At 42.5% G+C, this 23,123-nt stretch overlaps 1 protein-coding gene across 1 annotated transcript in view; it reads right to left on the bottom strand.

Annotated features, from left to right (window-relative positions):
* The window catches only part of ZNF687 (zinc finger protein 687), a 514,459-nt gene extending 496,395 nt beyond the window's left edge, over positions 1-18,064 (bottom strand). Inside the window, exon 1 of the mRNA XM_069650250.1 lies at positions 17,955-18,064. The gene's annotated coding sequence lies outside the window, so the exon portion shown is untranslated. The remainder of the gene's footprint in view (positions 1-17,954) is intronic.
* Positions 18,065-23,123: the final 5,059 nt, after the last annotated feature.

Below are 23,123 nucleotides of genomic sequence, written 5' to 3'. Positions count from 1 at the left end.
AGGTTGATACCTATTTGAAAGACATTGGGTGGCATACCCGATCTGAAGGGTTTACTCCTAAAGCTAAAATGGCGCTCTAAAAAATCGGATATGCACGATTGGATAAGAAATTACGCCCACTTGGAGAATTTAAAGTCCTATCAATTTAAGTATGTTCTGTACTCATACAAAGAGCCACAGTTTTATTTCAATCGTTGCCCAGCAGTCAGACTGAGGTGTTTTATAGTGCTACTTATGGTGAACTACTTGCCGGTTTTAGTTTGTTCTGGCGTAATTAACCAGATACCACAGTCTGAACGATACTGCCGAATTTGTCAGAACCAGTCAATAGCAGAACCGGTGAGACATGTGTTAACTAGTTGCCCTAAACTACGCACAACATACCAGACCCAATACGGGAGATATGTACAAAAACTTGATTCCATTTCAGAATTGGCTTTCTGGTGGAGCAGCGTAAATTCACAGCATATAACCTGCCTGATTGCAATGTACAATGTTTGGTTGGTAGTAGAGAGCCTCCTGGGTATTTCCATCTGAAGCATTTGTGTGTTATGGCCATCTCCTCCTTATAGGGTCAGTTCTTAACTTTTAAGCTATGACTTATTATGTTAACAGTGTGAAGATATATAAGGAGACACGTTATGGTTTTATGAAATCTAGATATCTAAGTATGTTATCATTGTATCTTGTTTTAATGTATATATTAATTGATTCTCATGATTTTTATAATTTAAGGTTTATATGATTGAATAGTTTTGGTAATAAGTGTTAATTACAAAGTAGTTAATCAATGTCTATATGCGAAAATAATATGTATTTGTATTTCATTTTTATATGTAACATTTATTTATAAACTATCACATTAAAATAAAAAAATATATATTTTTTGTTTTTTTTAAAGTAGGCGCAAGCACCATCAGACTCTTTCAAGTCAGCAATAACACGGACATTGAATAGCCCAATGAGTAGATCATGAGACCACTATTGATGAGGTGACGTGTTCAGTCCAAAATTCTCATGAAAATGCATGATGGGGAGTAAACTGCTTTAAAACATGATTTTCTCCTTATATTTTATGAAATCAAAATGTATCAAATGCTTGTATAGTGGAATGTAAGGTATTTTCGTTTTTCTTGACTCAATGAATTTGTGTAAACCATGTCTAACTATTTGGTCAGTTGCCTGATTTTACCATGTTGGTAGGTTTGGTTCCAGCCTCTTGACCCAGGATTCAACCAAAGTTGGGACATCAGTATGATATGCGTGATGAATGAGCAAGGTATTGTATCAGTAATAAGAATGGGTCAGTGGTTGGATGACTCCAGCTTAGTGATGCATTCCCCAATGCCGGTCCATCACCATTCACTTCCTCTGTTAAACTATTGGTCTGTCATATATCATTCATGTTCCATTGGCAAATGGGTTGCAAAGATGTATGTGCTCCTTGCATTCTGCATGCTTGGGTTTTAATCTAAGGTGAAAGTATGAACAGATTCCAAGATATGCTATGCATCTATTGTCACTCTTGTGGTGTACATGGTAGTTTTCTAGTATGGGTAGCAACGGTTGTTGTACCTTCGTCCATCTCTCAGCCAAAAAATGATGGCACTTTGAAATATTTATTACAAGATGGAACATCTTTTTAGAGTTTTTTTTACATTGGCAACTGCCTTCTGTCATATCTCCCAAAACAATATCGTTTTTTTCTACTCATATGTTGCATTTCTGTACCATGATGCTGTGCCGATTTACCACGTTGGTGGGTCGGAGCACTGAGTCTCCGCCCATACAGCGTTTTCTGATGAGTGGTCCTGTTCTATGGTACCCATTTCTCAAGCGGAGTGCAACGCGTTACCTTCATGATAGATTGCATATATACAATTTGATGGTTGTTATATTTAGCCCTCATGTACCAGCACGCTCAGCATGAATGAGTAAGGGCATCCAGTCCTTTTGCATTGTTTGCTTCTCCGTTTCAGGTTTACTTGAAACCAGTACTGATTCAGGGAGAAGGTGCTGGCACACCGGCCTGGTGGTTCAAGGCACAGGATTACGCCACAACTCAGAATGTGCCAAGACGAGTACCATCTGTGTTGTTTTTAGCATATTTCTATGGCCAGTTGGATTATCTACGAACATGTGATTGTTAATCCATGCCATAGGTTCAACTTCTTCCTGTTAACCACGGTGGCAGATCTCTCATCTTATGTTAAATGTCTTCTGCCACCAATTATATGAAACACTTTGGGTCATCCAGGAATGGCTAATATATCATAGCCACTGTTGTGTTTTTCTCTTATTACTGCTTTAATGATATTCGTTCAGAATCACATAATGCGCTTTGTTACTTGTGTTTTCTTGGTGATCCATGGCTACCCTCCAAATGCATGTGCTACGTTTCTGCCAACTGCCAGAGGTAAAGAGCGACTTCAAGTTTGGTCTAACAACATCTGATACCCCGGGTCATTGGGTGGCCCATTCCAGGGCACTCATTGCTTCAGTAGTCAATGGATATCACTGTATGGTTTGTGATAACTTCTCTCTGGTGAAACAGATGATGGGCAAGTAGATTTCTACTACGGCTTCTCAGATGTAAGAATATTTTTTGTCGATCACTTTGACATTCTACCCTGGGCATCTTATTATTATTATTAACTTTGTATTTTTTTTAAAAACCTTTACAAAATTTGAATTTGATGGAATTACTTTACAAAACAAGTTAAAACACTAAATAGAGTCAAGTAACAAATACACATTTTATGCTCATAAAATACATAAATATCATATACCAAACTTACACTTTATTACAATCATAAAATCTTACATAAAAGCATATTGATTAATCCTCAGACTCAAAAGGAACTTACAATAAACAATTCATAACAGACACTTTTACCAAATTCATGATAGATCACAAACAACTCAAGAATTCATTAACACGTATTTTCAAATTCGTAGAGTTTCCATGAAGCATCTCATACCATATAATATCCCTATTTACATTAGAGGTGTCAATCACAAAATTAGAAAAATATTCTATTCTCTGTTTTGACAGACTGGGACAGATCAAGAGCCGATGTAATAGTGATTCCTTAATACCGGGTATTTTGCAGTGCCTACAGGTTTTAAAGGCTTTTACATTTTTGGTTCTGATACTCTGACTCTCAAAGTATTTAGCACATTGAACCGGAACCTCATTGTAGAATTGTGAAAGGCTCTTGATGGATATTTTACCAGGTATTTCTCTGGCGCTACAAACCATTTCCAGAATGAGATTAATTGTGAATACAAAGAAGAGTTTAAGATCACCACATTATTTTCTATCCAGTCAAAAGCTTTTATCAATTCTTTTATCTTACGTGGGTGTTTTATAAGAATCTCATATGAAAGGCCTATATCTAATAGCTTTTTGTCACATACATTTTTAAGCCTTTCATAAAAACACCCTCTGGATCCATACCCAAACAATGATACAATGTATTACTTTCAGAGACGAGACACTTCCGCATTACTGATATTTTTTTCCAAGATACGATACTTTTTAATGATGACAGACCAAGCTCATGTCGTATCATTTCCATTGGTATACTTTTCGGTATATGCCTTAATACCTTACGCCACACACTTGCTTCAATAGATTTCAAATAAGGTGATAAATCATGCGAACAGAATTCAAGACCATAAGTCAATCTTGGAATAACCTTGGTACGACAGAATAATAAACACAGACTTAAAAGTAAATTTTCCATATCTTCTGTCCATCATTTTCATCTGATTAGCCATGCTCAACGCCTTAGTTCTAAGGATGTTTAACATATAGCCTAAAGTGTGTGCACTGGTATAAGTATAACCCAGATATCTCAGAACTGATTGATTTTTTTATCTTTATACCAGCACAAAACATTGTTAAGGATCCTTGTTTCATTGGTTTCAGACCCGTGTGAAATATCACTGTTTTGTTTGTGTTTATTATCAGTTTTCTTTCATTTATAAATTCTTCAAATGAGGCCATCATTCTCTGTAGACCAACTTTTGTTCCATCAAACAACAGGAAGTCGTCTGCGTATGCAATCCACTTAATCACTGTACTTCCTAGCTTTGGAGAGACTAAACCACTTACGTCTAAAATGTTGCCTACTTGAGAAACATAAATATTAAAAAGAGTTGCTGCTAATCTACATCCTTGACATAAACCATTGTTGGTCATGATTTGCTTGGATACTAAGCCTTTATTACTTAAGCGTACCCTCATTACTGTACCTGAGTATAACAGACCTTTTTCAACACCTAATTCATCAAGAGTTTTCCAGAGGGTACACCTATCCACTTTATCAAATGCCATGGATATGTCCATTGAAGCTATGTATAAAGAATGATTATTTTTAGTTCTTGCCTTACCCTGCAGACCTGCTACAACTAACCCACTCACGTCTGTTGCCATCAGTTGTCTCAACCCTATTTGCCTCAAGTCCAGGATGCTATTACATTCGATCCATATGTTTAACTCTTCCAGGACAATTGCTGTAAATATTTTCAGTTCAACATCCAACAACATGATTGGCCGATAGTTTAATGGGCTGAGACGATTACCTTTTTTATAAATTAGAATTGCATAAGACATTTTCCATGATGTTGGAATAAGCTTCTCCCTTACAATTCCTTTGAACAAACAGTTCAATAGGCCAGTCCACAATTTAATGTTATGTTTTAGTGTAGTGTACAATAAATTATTTGGGCCCGGTGTGGATGAGGTCTTTACCTTTTTAATATGTTTCAATATCTTTGTTATTGAAATGTCTAACATCCATGCCTGTTTACTGTTATAATTCACCAGCATATCATCATCAGGACAACTATACAGATTTTCAAAGTATTTTACCCACACATCTTGCACTATGGGGTTCATTGAAAGCTGCAACTGTGTAACTTCGGTACTATTGATTAAGGACCATGTTTCTTGTGTATTACATCCCTTTATGGCAGATAACATTGCTTCACCGTCTCTTTGTGCCATATGGGCTCGGTGAGACACTAACCAATTTGTATACACTTATCTACAGTGCTTGATTTTTTTTATAATTTCAAGTGGGTTATAGTTTGATTTATTTAGATTACGTACTTCTTTACGCAGTTGCGCCTTTCGTTTTTTTACTTCATTGTCGAACATGGGTACATTGATTCAATTGAATTTGCCCATAGGGTTTCCTTACGTTTGCCTTTTCTAACATTTGTAAGACATAATCCTTAAAGGTTTCACCTGAGTATGTCTCCAATTTCCATTCAAGCGAATGAGACGTGAAATCTTGATATAGCAGTGCATTCACTTTTTCTAGATTGTGAGGGGTCCATTTAAGCCTATTACCCGCCACATTAATTTCAACATTCACTTCACATATCACCATATTCTTCTTTTGTTTAAACCATGGAAAATGTGTTAATAACATAGCATGGTCGCTTTCGTCAAGACTTTAAACTTTCAGATTACACAAACCTGAATTAAAATGGTTGCTAATATATAATCCAATATTGAGCTTAGACCTCTGGCTTGCCATGTTGCATACCCCATTTCGAAATGAAATCTAGCCATAGGCTACCTCTGAATACTTTGTTATTTGCTGCAACCGAATCAGATTTTATAGATGCCAAGATCCATAAAGCATCTATGTGCCCTAAGTTACAATCCGCATTAAGGTCTCCTGCGATCAAAAGTGCACCACTGGGATATATGTCAAGCCAGTCACCTATCCTGCTATTCAGTGTCTCCAACAACTGTGTTAACTGTACATTTGTATATGTGACTGCATTCCAATAAATGTTTATTAACATAATATCAATTTTCATATATTCTGATCTTATATTGAATGTACCAATTATTACGCATTCCAATAATAGCTGTTCTGTTATCATAGTGATATTTGGATCAGACTTATAAGCCAGAAGGAGACCTCCACTGGGCCGACCTGTTAAACCTTTATGTGCATTCATATTTATTACACCATAACCATCCCACAATATATTACCGGTGGCCCATGTCTCCTGCAATAAAACAAAATCATGCATTTCCAATAACTTCACAAGGTTTGTATTTGTGGTTATGTGTGAACATCCTCTAGTGTTCCAGGAAATAAGGCTAAACGGCATATTTTCGTTAAAGTGTCACCTTGGCTAATTTCAATTTCTCTATGGAGTCTCTCAAGGACACAGCCAGCGTCTTCCATTCTTGCATGTCAATCAAATGAGACCAAGCGTCTGCTATGGCAGACAAATCGGACTCCTTAACAACTGGTTTCTGTGTTCCTAATCTTGCTGAGCCATAAACCACAGAATCTTGTGCGTAAAAATCTTGCTTTATAGGAGCATCAGCACTGTGCGTACCATCATGATATGGCAATACATCAAAGTCTCTCTTCTGTAAGGCACCAGCCTCCTTTAACATTAGGGCTCTCACCAGAGGAGATGTAATAATTAGCCTGACATAATCATACCTCTCATTGTGTATATAATCCACAAGCTGAATATCTGCTGATGAAATTAAACTTAGTTCAGATATTTCACTGAATACATTTAAAAGGTAATGTCTGTTTAACGCCCTTGGTCCACCCTCATCAAACACATAATAAATCACAATACTTGGTTCACTAAGATATACTGGCCGTCTAAGATTTTGTACTTCTGACCTTTTAAAACCTTTGTTCTTGTGAATAAATTCAGATGTTAGTACAGGTGCATAGCCACCGTTGTGCATGGCATTTGCTGCCAAAATATCTTGCGGTAAACATTCGTTAGCCTTGTACACCTCAGCATTCTGTCAGCCGAGTACTGACTGTTTACGTTATTCGCACTTTTATCATTACCTTGTGTTGTGTCAGAAGTATTAAGTAACCTATTTGCTTCCTTCATTTTATGATTCAAAAGTTCTTCAATAAGTGATCCAACTACATCCTTGTTTAGTTGAGTATCCTTAACAATGTTATCATTCGTCACCTCGTGAAGACCCCTTTCGATATTTGAAGGTTCCACAACGTTTGCAGTAGGCAACGTGGATTGGGTCTCCACTGTCTTTTCTACGGGAGACCTTGGTTTATGATCAAGTACTGCCTCAGTAATACCCAATGATGTTTTTCTAGTTTTAATACCTTGTGTGGAGTGTATGCTACTGGTGATATTTACTTCCTGTAGAATCATCGGGATCATGGAATTTGGATTAGCCACAGTAACTGGGGTGTTAGGTCTTGAAGGAGCATCTGGATTTTTAAAGATGTCAAAGATGTCTTGGACACACCAAAGCACGCAAGTTACTATCAATTCTATCAGAGGTTGCTTTATTTTCATTACCTCAGATAGTGTCGAGGTACCCTCACTATATTCAGATGGTAATAATGCATTGTTATCAACAATAGTGCAGGCCTCAGTTATTTTGGATGTAACAATGAGGGGTAAATCCTTGTTGTGACTCAGTGCTGCAGACTTCCTATCCTGTTGATCTGACCATGCATCGCGTATATCAACATTTCTCATAAATTTACGGGAAGAGATATTACTGGCCTTTGTGATTTTAGCCTGCTTTTTCCTTTGTTTTTTCTCTTTTCTCCACAAATGACAAATTGTCATTGTCACTTACCAGGGTTATACCAGCAGGTATCTTAGCACCAACAGTTGTATCTTGTATACCTTTTACCAGATTTAAAAAGACATCTGCCCCTGGAATAGTACAACTTTTAGCATTCTCCAAGCATTCGTATGCATACGGCGTATTAGCATTTGTAACCTCATTAACTAGCAGAGTTTCATGCATGATTTTACTAGCCACGGTGCAGATTTTAGTACTGACATCATTGCACACAGGCGAAGATGCTTGTGTAATAAGTGCAGCATCAGCACGATTTTTACTAAACAAATTATTAATACGTTCGGGCAAAGCTGTAAATGCCATTACTATTTCATTTAGTAGCCTCGTGCGAGTTTTCATTTCTGACAATATTAGTGATTGTGTTTCATTAAACGGTATATTCACTGCACTTACGGTTTTTGTACAAGAGTGCTGCTGATCCTCACAGGCCTCACGAAACACACTTTTATCAAGATGCTGCGATAACCCCAGCAAAGAGATTTCACCAGTGCAAAATATCTGGGGCTTATCGGCAAACATAGAACATTCATTCTCCGCCTTGTCAATATCAGGAATTAAGACATTAGCCTGATTCAACACATTCTGATCACCGTCTTCCGCATACAAAGATTGGGAATTTTCAGAAATGTGCATGTTATTAACAACCATATGAGACTCACCCTCCATTTTCTGCTCCAAAGAACATTGCTGTGCACATTCAATGAGTTCTTCCGCTAAATAAGGAGAGTCTGATAGTGATGCTGCAGCAGCACACGCGCTACACTCATTCTAGTGGCCATTTGATTTCCAAGTTGTTTGTTTTTCAATATTTTTTTACACTCATTTTTATCTAACTACCTACTGCAGCTTAACTCCACGTAATTACTTCCTGTACCTGAGACATTACACACATTAGTGTTAACTGCCACAATAAAGCTACAGAGTCTATACCAAAATCACAAATGGTAAGGTTGAGCGTACAATATTATGTATGATGGCAGCCCTAACAGCCCCAACAGACCAAACAGACACAAGAGGCCACTTCAGAGGCCACTGCACATGGGCGCGCGTACAACAGTTTAAATGAGTTTCCCCTGCGTTGGGGGGCATGGCCTAAATAAATAATAAAAATATGCTTATTTAGAGTCTTATAAGAGTATACATATAACTAGATATAGTTGTGCGTGTGCCCTCAAGTGAATTATTCACCAGGTTAGAGTCTGTGATGCAAGCATAGTAAATGGTATCCTCAGGATGTCTTCTGTGCAGGATGCAGGCGGGAGCAACAGACACAACAGGCCACTTCAGAGGCCACTTTGCAAGGGCGTGGGTCTAACAGTTTAAATGAGTTTCTCCGGCGTTGGGGGTGTGGCCAGGTTAGAGTCCGTGATGTAAGCGTAGTAAATGGTATCCCAAGGATGTCTTCTCTGTAGGATGCAGGCAGGAGCAACAGACACAACAGGCCACTTCGCAAGGGCGCGCACCCTTGGAGGGTACTTTTTTGCAGGTCTATGTTGTCATTTTTAGATGACAATTTCTCGTTGTCATTTGAAGAGGGTTAATTCGATGGCCATGACTAACCAGAGTCACTTGCCAGAGTTAGGGCAGCATCCAGGGCAATATTCATTACATTTTTTTTTTAAACATACCAGTATGCTTGGGTAGAACCATGTATATTCCTACCGTAATGGTGCTATCATTTACAGACTTGAGTCATCCATTCATCGTGCAGACCCTCAATACTTTTCCCCCCCATATGTATTGCTTCCTTCAGCACTTATGGGTCCTTTTGTCTGGTTTACTCAGGAGGTTTATATTATATGCTGCTTTCTAGATCTTCATTTAGTAAGGTACGAGATAAGAGAAGAGTGAACATGAGATAATGGCAGGCTATATGGTGGGACGGACATTATACTGCTCTTGGGGAGTGAGGAGAAATTCCGGAAATCTTTGGCAACGTCATTGGTTTCTGTCTATGAAGGCAGGGAGCCTATATTTAGTAAGGACTGTGACAAGACGTGTGGACAAGGAGCACTGAAGATTACAGTACATAATCAGCCAATAATGGCCAAAGGGTAGGAACCGATTAAACTACAAAGCAGTCACTATTTCTGCTTAAGCAGTTTTCTCTTGATGCCACAAAGATAACTGACAAATTAAAAAAGGTCAGCTGAGTCTGCCCATTTCACCAACTCTTAGAACCCCCTCCAACTATCCAAGAGCAGTCAATGAAGTTGAGGTGGCATACCCTGTCTTCCTATCTCTATATGCCTTTCAACACCTCTTCCACATGGGTCTCCATCTCCAACAATAATATTTAATATAGCGCCACATACTGGAGATTCCCATTTCAGAGCACTTGCTATCCAGTGTTCCTAATTACCAACATCACTACCCACATTAGTGGTACTCAATTTATGACCTCATTGATGATGGCATTATACTCAACAGATAACTGCACGATGCACGTAGAGCTATCTGCTTTACACTTGACTGCTGTGCTTTCAAGTCCTCAGGCCAGGTCTGCACTGCAAAACATTAACAAGGATAGGTGGGGGAGATGGGAGGCAATTCCCACACCCTAAAAACTGTTTAATATACTACTATCAACAGTTAATCCTAGGACTGTGAAACACGAAACACATTTGCTCAAACGAAATCGGAAGGCTTTATCCAGGTGGCATGAGGTAAATGATTGATGGCCAAGTTCCTTATAAGTACCTTCAGGCGGCCTAGGTGATACAACACAACACAGGGAAATAGAGGTGTTTGGGTGTCTCGGGAAATGAGCAAAACTGCACTCAGAATGGTTGGATTATTTACTTACGGGGGAGGAAATGCTTGGTTTGAGGTCTCGGGAAAGATTAAACTCGTGGGTTTTGGATCCAAACAAAGAAAAAGGCATAATGTCGATACTGAGGTTTCAGGGAGAAAGGTGCTCTCAAGTCAAAAATTCACTTGAACGGACACAGCACAGAAGGTTTTCCATTTTCAGTGCAGGCTGGTGACCTTACAAACAGATACTATGCACCCCCAATAGGAGCGAGCGTGCAAGCTCAACAGAAAACCTTCAATGTGAGCAGGTGGTTCTGCACCTTTTCTATCAACATTTTCCAGATAAATTGCATAACAAGCCAAAAACGTTAACAGGACATCCAATGTGCACCACAGCGCGGGGGCCGGTTAATAAAATTACAACATCAGAATTGCCGGAAAATAAAATGGAGTTACAAGAGTGCCTCCACCACATGCAAGGTTACTTCTAAGTATGTGTGAATATTGCTCTCAATAAACCAGGTAATGGAAATACATTTATAAGCCGCTCTCCTACAGATGAAACAGTCTTGAGGTCTCAGCCAGCTAGACCAGATGCTGAACAAAAACGGGAATACAGGAAGGGGTGGTTTTTAAAAGCAGTAAGGTTAGTTTCAACCCTTAACTCGAGGGCAAGATCATAGTGACCAAAGTTCCCTGAACTCAAATATCCAGCATACCTAAAAGGGTTTTACCAAACAGTTTTTACACAACAGAGGACTTGGTCGGACCAGACATATATCTCGCGATTTAGATTCAAGATAAATGGGTGCTGAACAATACAGGGCTCTCGGAGAAAACAAATCTCAGCTTGAACTTAGCTCTGGCTTCAACTGACAGCCGATGCAGAGCTCACTTAAGTCCCAGGACATGATCTCTCCTCTGCATTCCCCAGATGTCCCTAACCACACCATACTACGCAATCTGCAGTTGCTGGTGAAAACCACTAAGGGGTCCACAGTTAATAGCATTGCAATTGTGCCAACGCAATGTTCACAGTGAACCCAATAAGATGCTCTGTCTTCTTGTGAAACGAGAGAATTGGCCGAAGTTTAACAAGTCTGAAGAAAACCACCTGATAGCCTTATCAAATAGGCTACCTACGCTACTTGTCTTTTATACCTCCATCATATAACACCTTCACACAGATGCAGTTCAGTCTGCTTAGTTTAACTATTAGCACTAAATAAAGTCCTCAAATGAAGGGACAATGTCCCACCTCTGCAAGTTCTTCCCCTTACACTTAATGGTAATCTATGAAGGTGGGAGAGGAGATAAAACCAAGGAGAAAGGGATTAGGGATCTCTAACCCCTAAAAGGGGTCATCTTGTTTTTCACAGCATTCGTTTGAAACCAATTTCCTGCATCCATTGTCCAATTAGCAAGAGGCAGCTGGCAAGGATGTAAAATTGGCCAAGGGTGAGACTAAACAGGGAATCATCTGTAGAGGAGTGGCAGTCAAGACCAAAGGATTTAATAAGCAGTGTCTTATAAAGATTGACTAGCACCAGACAGAACAGTGATCCCTTGAGGACACAAAAGGCTAGCTTTTAGTTGATTACTGATAACTACCCAGAATGATTGCCAAGGATCACTACCAAACAAATGAAGAGAACGAGTGTAAGGCAGTCTGGTTTATTCTTTCAATCTCTGATAAAGAGGATAGTAAAAATGCATAGTCAATGATACAGAAGGCTGCAGAAATATGTATCCAAACCAGAAAGGCACACCACTCCTCTATCCGCTGAAACCAGGACGACATCCCAAATATCACACAGCACTTCCTCCATACTATGTCCAGGGCTGAACCCTAACCAGCACGGATGATGTAGTTAGTTTACATCCATGACATCAACAAATTATTCTAACTAGGATACTAGAAGGGCGCAAAAATTCAAGTTACAAGCTACCAGCTGTAAAAAGATCATTTGCCACCTCAATTCTATACATACACACAGCACACCATTTCTTACTCACCAAGAGTCAAATATCACATGTTGTACCCTGATATTAGTACACATTCCAGAACTTTGTTCATGGAACTATTGGCAAAATGACAATAGTTTAAAAATCAAACGTTTGTGGTTTGAGGGAAGCTCCTTTAATAGTGCCATAATCAAACACGCTTTTGACTGAGATGGGTCCCAAACTTCAATGATAGAGATGAAAAAAAATCCCTAAAGAATGGGGACAATTGATTGACACTGGCCTTGACAGGAATAGGGTCGACATGAGAGCAGATAGGCTTGATTTTAATGTGATTGAAAGGAATTTCCAAGACCAACTCAGGGTATAAGTCAAACACTCCCATTTTAGTGATTATCAGTGCAGGTTTGAAAGGGGTACGACACATTTGGAGGAGCCGATTTCTTTACTACACATTTGAAGCAGCTGATTTGCACTTACAATGATGCCATTCCTTATACCCTGTACTTTGTTATAAAAGAAATTTAAGAACTTGTTACATAATTCAGGTGAGGGGATTATAGGGGCAGGATCAGCCTGGTTTGCCAGAGAAGAAAAAACAGCTTTGTGGCAAGATACTTTGAGTAGCGACTGTGACCATGCCCGTGCTTCTGTTTTGCTTGACAGATTTCCTTGTGATAGACAAATTGAAGAACTCTATATTAAAGTTTAAACTTCACAGAATAGTTCTTCCTCCACTCCTGCAATGCTCGTGGGAGAACCCCGTTTAGTTTACTCCAGAGATGGAGAGAACCTCGCACCTTGGTGAATTTGAGCTTTGGCAGACCAAAGTGGGGCAGTAGCAGAAGCGTATGGACTTCACATGTGCACCATCTTCTAGTAGAGTTGTTCGTAATGTGGTGCCAGCCAAGAAGAGACAAGCGGATTCCAAATGGGAGCAAGGTGGTCAGGGAAGAAGCATCTTCTGTTCTTCGTAGAGGTAAGCAGTGAGGAGGTTGGTTGTCTGCGTTACAGGAATTGGGGACCAAGAGAAAAATCCAGCAGAAAACATCCAACCAGTACGGTGAGTAAAAGATAGGGTAAAAATGGCAAGATTCTTTACAAAAAATGAAACGTGGAATGTGAACCTGCGCAGACAAGAGCGCGCCATGAATCACTTCATAGAAACAAAGGTGATCAATGATCATGATGATTCACAGGTTATGCCTCTGGTGATCATCTTGGACATCAAATCACTGACTGTTTCACTAGTCAGCATAATTGGGAAAGGACTCAAACTGTTCCTTGAGATAAAGTCGAGAAGCAGGGGACGGAAGGCAAATGATTTCTCTGGGGGAGGATAGCAAATAATCAAGCGCAAATTGACATTCTTGAAAGCCTTCAGTAAAGTACCATGGCTTCACAGTGTGAGGTAAGGAATTGAGGCAGAAGTGTGAATGAAAAGATCTGCCCAACTGGACCACCTCGTCCATCAGCTTTCAGAATGCGGGGGGTGATAAACATTGTCGTTCCAGATTACAACTACACATGTTAATCACATGCATTAATGCCTATTTTTACATAGCCCAAAAGAAAATGACTATTTCAAGTGCCACAAAATGTATGTTCCATATTTCCCTCCAAAAATACTCCATTCAGTTTCAACAAGGCTATATAAGTTTTTCCCCAATTAAGGTCTGTCATTCAAATAGCTATACTGCGCGTGGATTACTGCTACAATTTTCATTTTTCCCCACAAAATGCTGATGCCAGTTCCACATTATGGCCAGAAAATGCTATTCCCAATTTCCACAGTGTCAGGTCCAAGGTAAGCAAAAGATTACGTTAGTATCCATATTGCCCCCAGAAAATGGAAGGCATGCTGCCTCCATAAAAAAAGCTATTTCAGTTTCAATGGTGCCATGCCTGCATTGTCCCATTTAAACAAATTGTAATGCCAACTTGAACAATGCCCCCACAATAGGATCCCACAAATACTGTCCATATCAGTTTCCCATTGCCCCAACTAAAAAAAAATGCCATGCTACTTTCACTTTCCCCCATAAAATTAATCCATGCCACTTCCACATTTCTCCCAGAAGATTGAACCATTTCACTTTTATGTTGCCCCAGCATTGTCCCAAAGCAGTTTCACATTGCCCCAAGAACAATGACCAGTGTAAGTATGTTACATACCCACACCACCAACCAACATCCCACACAACCAACCAACATCTAATGCAAATGCATGAACAGTTTATAGTGTAGTTTAATGCACTGTATTCTGGTTACCTTTGACCCATGGAAACATTCCCAAAACTCAACATTATCTGGTTGCAAAAATGTTCATTACTTCCATAACTGCAGTTAGGAAGGCAGAGATGAGATGGGCCCTATGTAATGGGATAACATAACCCATTTAAAGATGGTGTATCCTATGACTGTAAAACCAGGAAACAGTGTTGAAGCTAAATTCAATGAAAAGGAAATGAAGAATGTAAGGGTTTTGATTAATCTGATGGTTAAGATCCTCATCAGTACCTTAAGGCGTCCTAGGATATGCAACATAACACAGGAGTTTGGGGGTCTCAGGGAAAGAGCAAAACTGCAGTCAAAATGGTTGGATGGTTTACTCAGGGAGGGAAGAAATTGTTGGTTTGAGGTCTCAGGAAAGAGGAATGAGTGGGTTTGGAGTCCAGGCAAAGAGTAAGTGTTTGAGGTTGCTATCACATGAAAAGAAAAAAAAAAATCAAAAAAGTCAGATGTCAAAGAGACAATGGCCGATAGTGAGGTTTCAGTGGCAATAGAGTTTTTGGTCACAGAAAATAGGATATCGGTGAGTTTAGAGTCTTGGGAAAAGCCAGCAATCCTTTTTAAGGGACTTACTTTTTGTAAGACTACGTTGTTATTGAAACAGTCCTTTCAGACTCAACACAAAATTATTGTGGCACAGATTTGTCTAGGCTTCATACCTCCCAATCATGAAAAAATAAAAACATAACAAAATCATAATAAATGTAAAGCATTGAAGAGTTAGTAAAACAGGAATTCCAGATTGATCAAAAATGTCCACCTGCATCATGGGAAACGTCCCAAACTGAATAAAGAAGTCTGCAACGCCTTGGGTCCCCAATGTTATCTATGAGAGCAATCAAAAGACATTTCTGTCAGTGCACAAACAGATGGTGGCATATAGGCCATGAAGCTTGCACATCTCCTGCCTTTGGTTGGGGACCCACTTTCCTACTGGAAGACACAGGGCAGCTTCTCCCATGTACAACTAATGGGGAGGATACTAAGCCATCAGACAAAAAACAAGTCCACTACAGGGCACCAAGACAGCTAGGTAATGTTCAGTGAATGGCTCAGATACCAAGCCAGAGACTAACATATTGTCTGAGTGTCACCAATGCACTTCGTTCGGCCAGTGAACCTGGCCATAAAACCAACAGAACATCCACAGCTGGGTGGTCACAGGTACAGCTAATCCATTGCAGAGATCTGAGACAGATCGGCAGATGTACTGGCTATTCTAGGTGATTCGACTTAAGGATCTTCACGGCTGCTTGGTTAATCAACAGTTAAGATGCCAGCAACAAGAATAATTGTACAACTTTTGAAGAGCCGATACCAACTCAATAAAATCTACTTTACTGAAGCACTCTATTACCCCTCAGCAAATGTATAGTTCCAATGACACGTTCTCTGCCAGCTTGATTGCGAGACGCCAATCAACCAGCCGTGGGCCCCTGAGGCAGGAACACGTACGTTTCTATTTCTGCTGCACTTCCTGTACATACTTGCTATGGTTCAGGGGAAAAAACAGGCCCAGTCACAAGCACAATGATCGCCGAATAACTTACACCAAGCACAACGTAGCCGGAATACGCGCAAACAGACAGTTAATCAGTGCTGTACAACATTATTTTCCCGGATGCAATAAAAAAAAAACAGAGCTATGGTCCGAAACACGCATCTTCCTTGCGTTAGTGTGTACTAAAAATGCATCCACTAACTAGGACTCACTAACACAATGCTCCTCTACGTTTTCTTTGCCGTACGTTTATCGGTGTCTGTTTGGCCATACTCAACCTCTGCTGGAGCATTCAACTGTAACTAGGCCTCAGTTTTACGGCTTCCGTTTTACACACGCCCCTTCTGTGTCGTCTCTCTCCCTCGACTACAGAAAAAAGGGAGGGTGGGGAGCGTAAACAGGGATTCTGCTCCCCGGTGTCAAAATACATACTTCGCCAGCACCGAATTAAGGGGACTGCGTTAGGGGAGTAATGTTCTACGGACTGAACCGTACACCGAAATGGTTATTTCACTTCATCGGCACAAGTCAGTGTTTTTTTTTTCTTGTATTTTTTTTTTAGTGGAGCCATTGCTTTCACACAACGTCTTCCCATTAGCATTGCAATAGAATGGAAATGAGATGGGAGTGGTCGCAAAGACCGGAAGATGTCCAAGGAGAGAGCAGGCCGCGTTGCAGAAAAACTTACTCTTCAGCTATCAGTTTTGCCAGCCTTATTCTTCCAGAAAATGGTGAAAATGCAATGCGTGTAGCTAACATGTATTGTATCTACTTCTAGGTGCTATACAGGATAACCCTTTCAAGACGTTGATTGCAACGGCAAGTGTCACACAGATGATTGTTGGACACCAAACTGGATCAGCGGTGAAATAGGTAACTGGTGTCAAGTTGATGGTGGATCATAAGGTATGGGATTAGAACATTCGAGTTTGGCGGCTCATCACTGAAGATGGGGGGCAAGGGTAACTATACAGGAAATGCGTGGAGTGCCTACAAGGTCGAAGACCAGAATACATTTTGATTGTATACTCACAGCTCCGTCTGAGGCCACACTGCAAGCCGTGGCACTATTTGTGTATATAATGTGAATGGGTCAGTGATTACATTTCTATAGCGCCTCATGGAACCAATCAACTCTGAAAAGATGTATAGCAATAGGCAAACTTCATTGGATGGTGAAAAGACAATCCTTAAACTGGTTGGTTACCCTGGAAAACGTGTGTAAAATACACTACACACCACGGTTTTAGGGCGGTTAGGACACCCAGCTACACTTGTACCCACTACCCAACCCAACTGCTTAACAGTTCAGAAACAATCACTCATCTGACCAAATTCGTGTACAAATACTGTGGCAGGCGTAAATAAAAGGAAACAGACTTCTGTGCCACCGCCGCACCCCTGGGTAATGTGTGTGTCGTGGAAGGTGACATCCAACCAAAGTGTTTTTTTTCTGCTTTTGTTTTTAAACACGCAGTGTCCCTCCACGTTTTCTCACCTTGTGCCCCAAAACGGTAAAACACTGCCCACAGGGAAAGCGTCGGTGCAGGAGCCAACACACTAAACTGAAACGTTGCATTCAAAGCAAAAGGCCTCGTTCAAGACGGGAGGCGTCATTCGAGTAGGAAGGCCTCGTTCGAGCAGGAAGGCAGGCCTCGTTTTTGCTTCTATGGCCTGGGGATTTTCCCTTGCTTGCTTGATCGCTCAACCTACGATTTTCTACATTTATCCGCTTTTCTTTCTGGCACAGACTGCCCCCATCTAAAAGCCCCCACCTAGGGTCCTAGCACCCATGGTAATGCCAGCACTGACCTGCTCCAGGGAGTCTTGCATGGAAGTGTGCTACTAGGCCGCACTGGCTCCAGGAACTGCTGCTCGGATTTCACATGCATGCAAAAAAAAAAAAAAGCCATCCCTCTGGTTAAACAACAGCCAAGCGTCATGTGACCCTCCCCAGCAAGATGATGTCATGAGGTCAAGCTGGCTTGGGGAGGAGGAAGAGGAGGAGGTGAGCAGTGAGCTCAGTGCAGCACTGCGTTCACTGGGGAAACTGTGCCAGTGTTTGAGAGTGCAGGTGGAAGCCGTCGCAGGAAGGGAAAAGGGAATGACACGGTGCTTCTAAAGAAATATGAACATACACAGCCATATTCAAAATTACTACGATCTCGATTTCCTTGCATTGAAAATCAACTGAAACAGTCGGGGCAATTACAGGCCTCGGCAATTACAGGCCTCGCAGACATTACAAAGCAAAAAATCTGGCAGTATGTACAAACAAAATACATAAAGAGCCGAAATAACGCTTCACACCGAAAAAGGAACATTCTCTCCACTACAAACCCAGCAATCTCACCAGAAAATACAATTCCCTAACACTGTATTAAAAAGCACGACACGACCGTTTCCCCAGTATCGACAAATCCCACTCAAACAAATAGCAGGCATCATCAGAAAATACAAAACGCCCACCCCGCCCCACACAAAAACAGCTGCCCCAAACTGATTATGCATTATCAACAAGCATTGGAAAGGCCAACAGCTTTGGCTTTTGTGTAGGCCTGGGATAATCATTTTCCATGTACTGTCATAATGGTACAATCTGACCATAAGATGGCAACAGCTGGCAATTGGTGTTAGTACGTGGGCGTTTTAGGCAGTGTCTGTCAAATACTTATTTAATGCCTATAAAAGGGGCAGACATGCCGGCTTTGCCAATGCTGCTTCTTAGCAGGAATCCAGAGCAAAGTACAGATGCTAGGTAACACATACTGCTTATAAATCAAGTGGCCGAAGACACACTTGGTTATTACATTTTTATTATGGGCGACGGGAAGGGCCAAGTGCAATTAATGGGTACGTACAAAACCAAACACCCTTAGGCTGAGTCCCCCTCTTCACATCGCATCTCTCTCATACCTTTACAACCAATGGCAATAGTTTTATGATATGGCATTTGTAACGCACCTATACACAAGTGTTTCAAGGCGCGACGAGGCAGGGGGGGACAAGGGGAGACAGACAACGATCCTACTAGGCCAAGTGTCATTCAGATCGCGCAAGTGCAAGGGTAAGGGGACTGGGAAAAGTGCAAGGGGAAGGGGAGAGGTGGGAAAGGTGCAGTACATGGTTAGTAGAATACAAGATAAATAATAGGGCCAGGTGGTGGCAAGTGCAAGGTAAGTGCCGGGAGAAGGGGCTGAAGGATACAGAGACAGTCCCGTAGTGCAGGTAGGCAGTGCAGGGAAGAGTGGCTGGGCCAAGGACCGAGATCGGTAAGTGGCCCAGTAGCAGATTCAGATTCACTCTTTTCTGAGCTTGCTTGGTGATGATTTTGAAAGTATAGAGAGATGGTTTTCTGTAATGTTTTGGCTTACAGGTAGCACTTACAGCGCCATCTGGTGAGGGTGCGATAGAGCTTTTTCAAATTTTGTTAAATAAAATGATTCAGATAATTCTGTTTTTGAAACAGAGGTCTGCTAATGAGACCTACCTTTCATCAACCCCCATGCCAAACGCACAGTACAGTCACATGCCTTTGCTGTACCAATCTCCTTACATATAGAGGAACTGCTCTGGAGTAGCAGCACAGCAGATTCAAAGGTCACATGCGCATCCCTGACAGCTTCTGAAATTCAAAGTTTCACCAGGCAGAGGTGGCTTTTTAATCTTCTGCGCCTGAAAACATAATTGTGTGCCCTAGTAGCGCCGTAAACTGTAAATGTAAGCCATGCCTGTTTGAGGCATCGTGGCAATTATACAGCCAAAGCTGTTTGAAACCATACTAGTGTCAGCTTGGTGAACAGTGCTCAGCTAAGACAAGGATGTGTTGTAGCTGTCAGGCCTGGGCTCCTCCACAACCAACATGTGGGATGACGGCCAGGAAGTAGCCATTTGATGCTCCTGTAGGAAGGGCAACACCTTTGATCTCTCTACAGGAGGTGCCCGGGGAATCAGTGCTTCAAAGACAACACTGACATAACAAAGAAACACTGACACTAGAGTGCTAATCACTGGAATTCGTGATAGCGTCAGAGTCATGACCATGGCAATGAGGGAAAGGGGCACCTCCTAGAAGTGAGGTGAGTTGGGGATCCCCAGACCCCAAAACCCCATCATGTGCCATGCATGTTGACAATGGTACCACATACTGTCACATGATATCTGAAAACCAGTTTTCTGGCCAGAGTTCTCTTGTTTCTTTAAGAATTGCAGCCTCCAGAATGGACCAACACTAAGGGAATGGAATCAAGAGCAAAAAAGGCACGGACTGGGGTTTTCCTTGCCAAACAGAAATGAGACACCCAACACCCAAACTGCCAACCCCAGGCAAATGGTGGTGCAACAGAAAACAAACTTGGAGGGGCGCTGTTGCGCAGCCGAGAGGAATGGCTGCATAGCTCTTGAGCGCCGCACCACGGCGCAGACATCCGGTGAAAAGGCAGCGAAATCCAGCATTGCAGTGCACCACGACTGCAGAATATAAACTATAATCCCCTGGTGCGGGTTTAGGTGAAAGAGCAGTGCCTGGAGGGGACCAGGTTGCCGAGATCCTCTGACCTGCGAGCCATGGCTGGCAGGCATGTGAAGCGTGGGCAATTAGTCGGCGGCCTGCACACTGTCAGGCACACGCTGCAGGAGTAGCCAACATTGTTGCTGCGGCGTCCCGCTCACAAAGTACCCAACAAGTGTGTGCCGGCTCCTCGCTGAGCATACCCAGTCTCCTGCTCCCCGTTGGATTTCCACTATCCCCAACTTATTCTGTGTGATCCTTGCAGGCAGGCTGGCCCCTACCCCGCAACGCGACAGAGACTCAGAGCGGGTCGTGTGCCCACGCTACAGCTGTCCCCCTGAGGTGAGGGAGACTGGGGCTGATGGGTTTACCCGGGCCCTGGGCGATGACCGGATTGAAGGGGTGGACGACGGTGGACCTGCTGTGATTGCCCGGGCCGCAATCACAGCATTGGGGCTCCTCTCTGTCCACTGCTGTTTGGCAGCAGTGGACAGAGAGGAGCCCCATACAGCTACAACGGAGGTGAGGTGCACTCCACCCCATGCAGCACGACTGGGCCCTTAAAGTGACCGCAGGCCGCTAGCTAGACCCCCACCCCCAGCTCAGGCCAAACATTGTTGACATCCAGTGGAAGATCCAGTGGGCGCAGCGGGCCCCTGCATCCAGGAAACCCGCTCCGTTCCATCCCCACTGTTATGTTTCTAGAAGCCACAACACGCTGACAAATGCATGTGATGGGGGGCCCTGAGGACATTGAAATTCCACCGCCTGATGGCCTGGGAGCTGATCCTGGCATTGCTGCCCCTGCATACTGGGGTCTATTAGCACAGCGCCTCCCCGGGCATTGATTATTGGGGTAAATCCCATAATCCTCACACACCAAATCCCGGAGACCCAGTGGCTGGTGGATGATACATGTGGGCCGCCCCCCCTTGATACATACTAAGGCCCTAAAGCATACGCCTGACCCAGAAGACAAGAAGGCACGAGTCGCCCCTGTTGAGTACAGCAGTGCTTGTGGAGATTTACCTGCGATCTCACCGGACGTCCCTCTTGGCCCTGCGACAACAAGAAGCATAGACAGGGAAGGGCCTGAGCGGGTAAGGCCCACCCAAAATATGTAAATTCCCACTCAACAGCGCTGTGTGGGCATTTACAGGTGTTAATGTTACTGCAATGGGACCAACTACATTAGATTCTGGCCACACTTGTTAGACAAGCCTGGCTACGCCTCTGGCAACAACGGCTGTTATATCCTTGCATGGGCCAGGCATTGATGGACTGCAGCTTACGCACCAACTTGGGTCCTTCCCATGCTATCAACGGGCTTCCTGGAAAAAGGCCTGAGCACTAATCATGACCAAGGATGCTGCAGTTGTGGGGGGATCTGGAACAATGGATACATTTACGAGATCGACACCCAGGGCTGAACAGGGGCATTCGAGCCAAGCTCAATTGGAACCTCCTCTACCAAACCCTGGTCCCTCCTCCACTCCCGATCTGACCAGTATGATGGAGGCTATGGCGAAAGGATTCGCGGACGTACATTAGAAACTCAACAACACTATGAGATCCCAATTGGCCCATGAGGGTGCCTGGATTAAGGGGGCTGACACCAGAATAGGGGCCAAACGAGGACAGCTTGCATGCACCCCAGGACACTGTTGCCACCCTTACTAGAGACATGAAATACGTCAAAACCAAATGCAACAACCTCGAGTCCCGCTCCCGAAGGAACAATATTCACATAGTCAGGGTCCCCGAAGATGCACTTACAGTAAGAATGGAATTGGCCATCGAGAACTTACTGAAAGACCTCCTAGGAGCCGAGATCTATCCCCCTTCTTTGCAGTGGAATGGGCCCACCGTGCTCAGGCCCCCCGCCCCAATGTCCCACCATGCTCTGGTACCCGCCCCAAACCATGAGACTTCCCTAGGCCTATAATAGCAAAAATATTGGGCTATCGAGACAGGGATCATCTGCTTCGGCTAGCCCGAGAAAAGAAGGAAATGAGGCTGGACAGAGGGAGCAGTTGGGAGTGCGGAAGGGAGGGGTAGATGCACAGCTAGGTTGGGGGTGGCAGTGGGAGAGGGGGAGGGAGACCAGGGCACAGTTATTAGGATGCAGCTCAAAAAGAGTTTGTGCACCTGTTGCGCACTTCAGGGGAGCAGGAGGGAGAAAACTTCAAAAAGATTGGGAATTGAGTATTCGGAGGGGTTAACCTCACATTACATAGCACACTGGGCTAATATATCACATTGGGTACACAAGAGGATAATGTATGGGGTATGACACAACAGCTGAAAATACAGAGCTGGAATGTCCGGGGTCTCTGTGACTTCATTAAAACGCCCAAGATAATGTCCTATGCACATCGACACAAAGCAAATGTACTGTTCTTACAAGAAACACATGCCAGGGAAGGTGTTTGTCATAATATGGCCCCTACGTGGGGAAAGAGCAGATACTT

This window comes from Ambystoma mexicanum, chromosome 1p (assembly GCF_040938575.1).
Source record: "Ambystoma mexicanum isolate Mex_15411 chromosome 1p, UKY_AmexF1_1, whole genome shotgun sequence".
Taxonomy (NCBI): domain Eukaryota; kingdom Metazoa; phylum Chordata; class Amphibia; order Caudata; family Ambystomatidae; genus Ambystoma; species Ambystoma mexicanum.
This window is presented reverse-complemented; position numbering and strand designations above follow the sequence as displayed.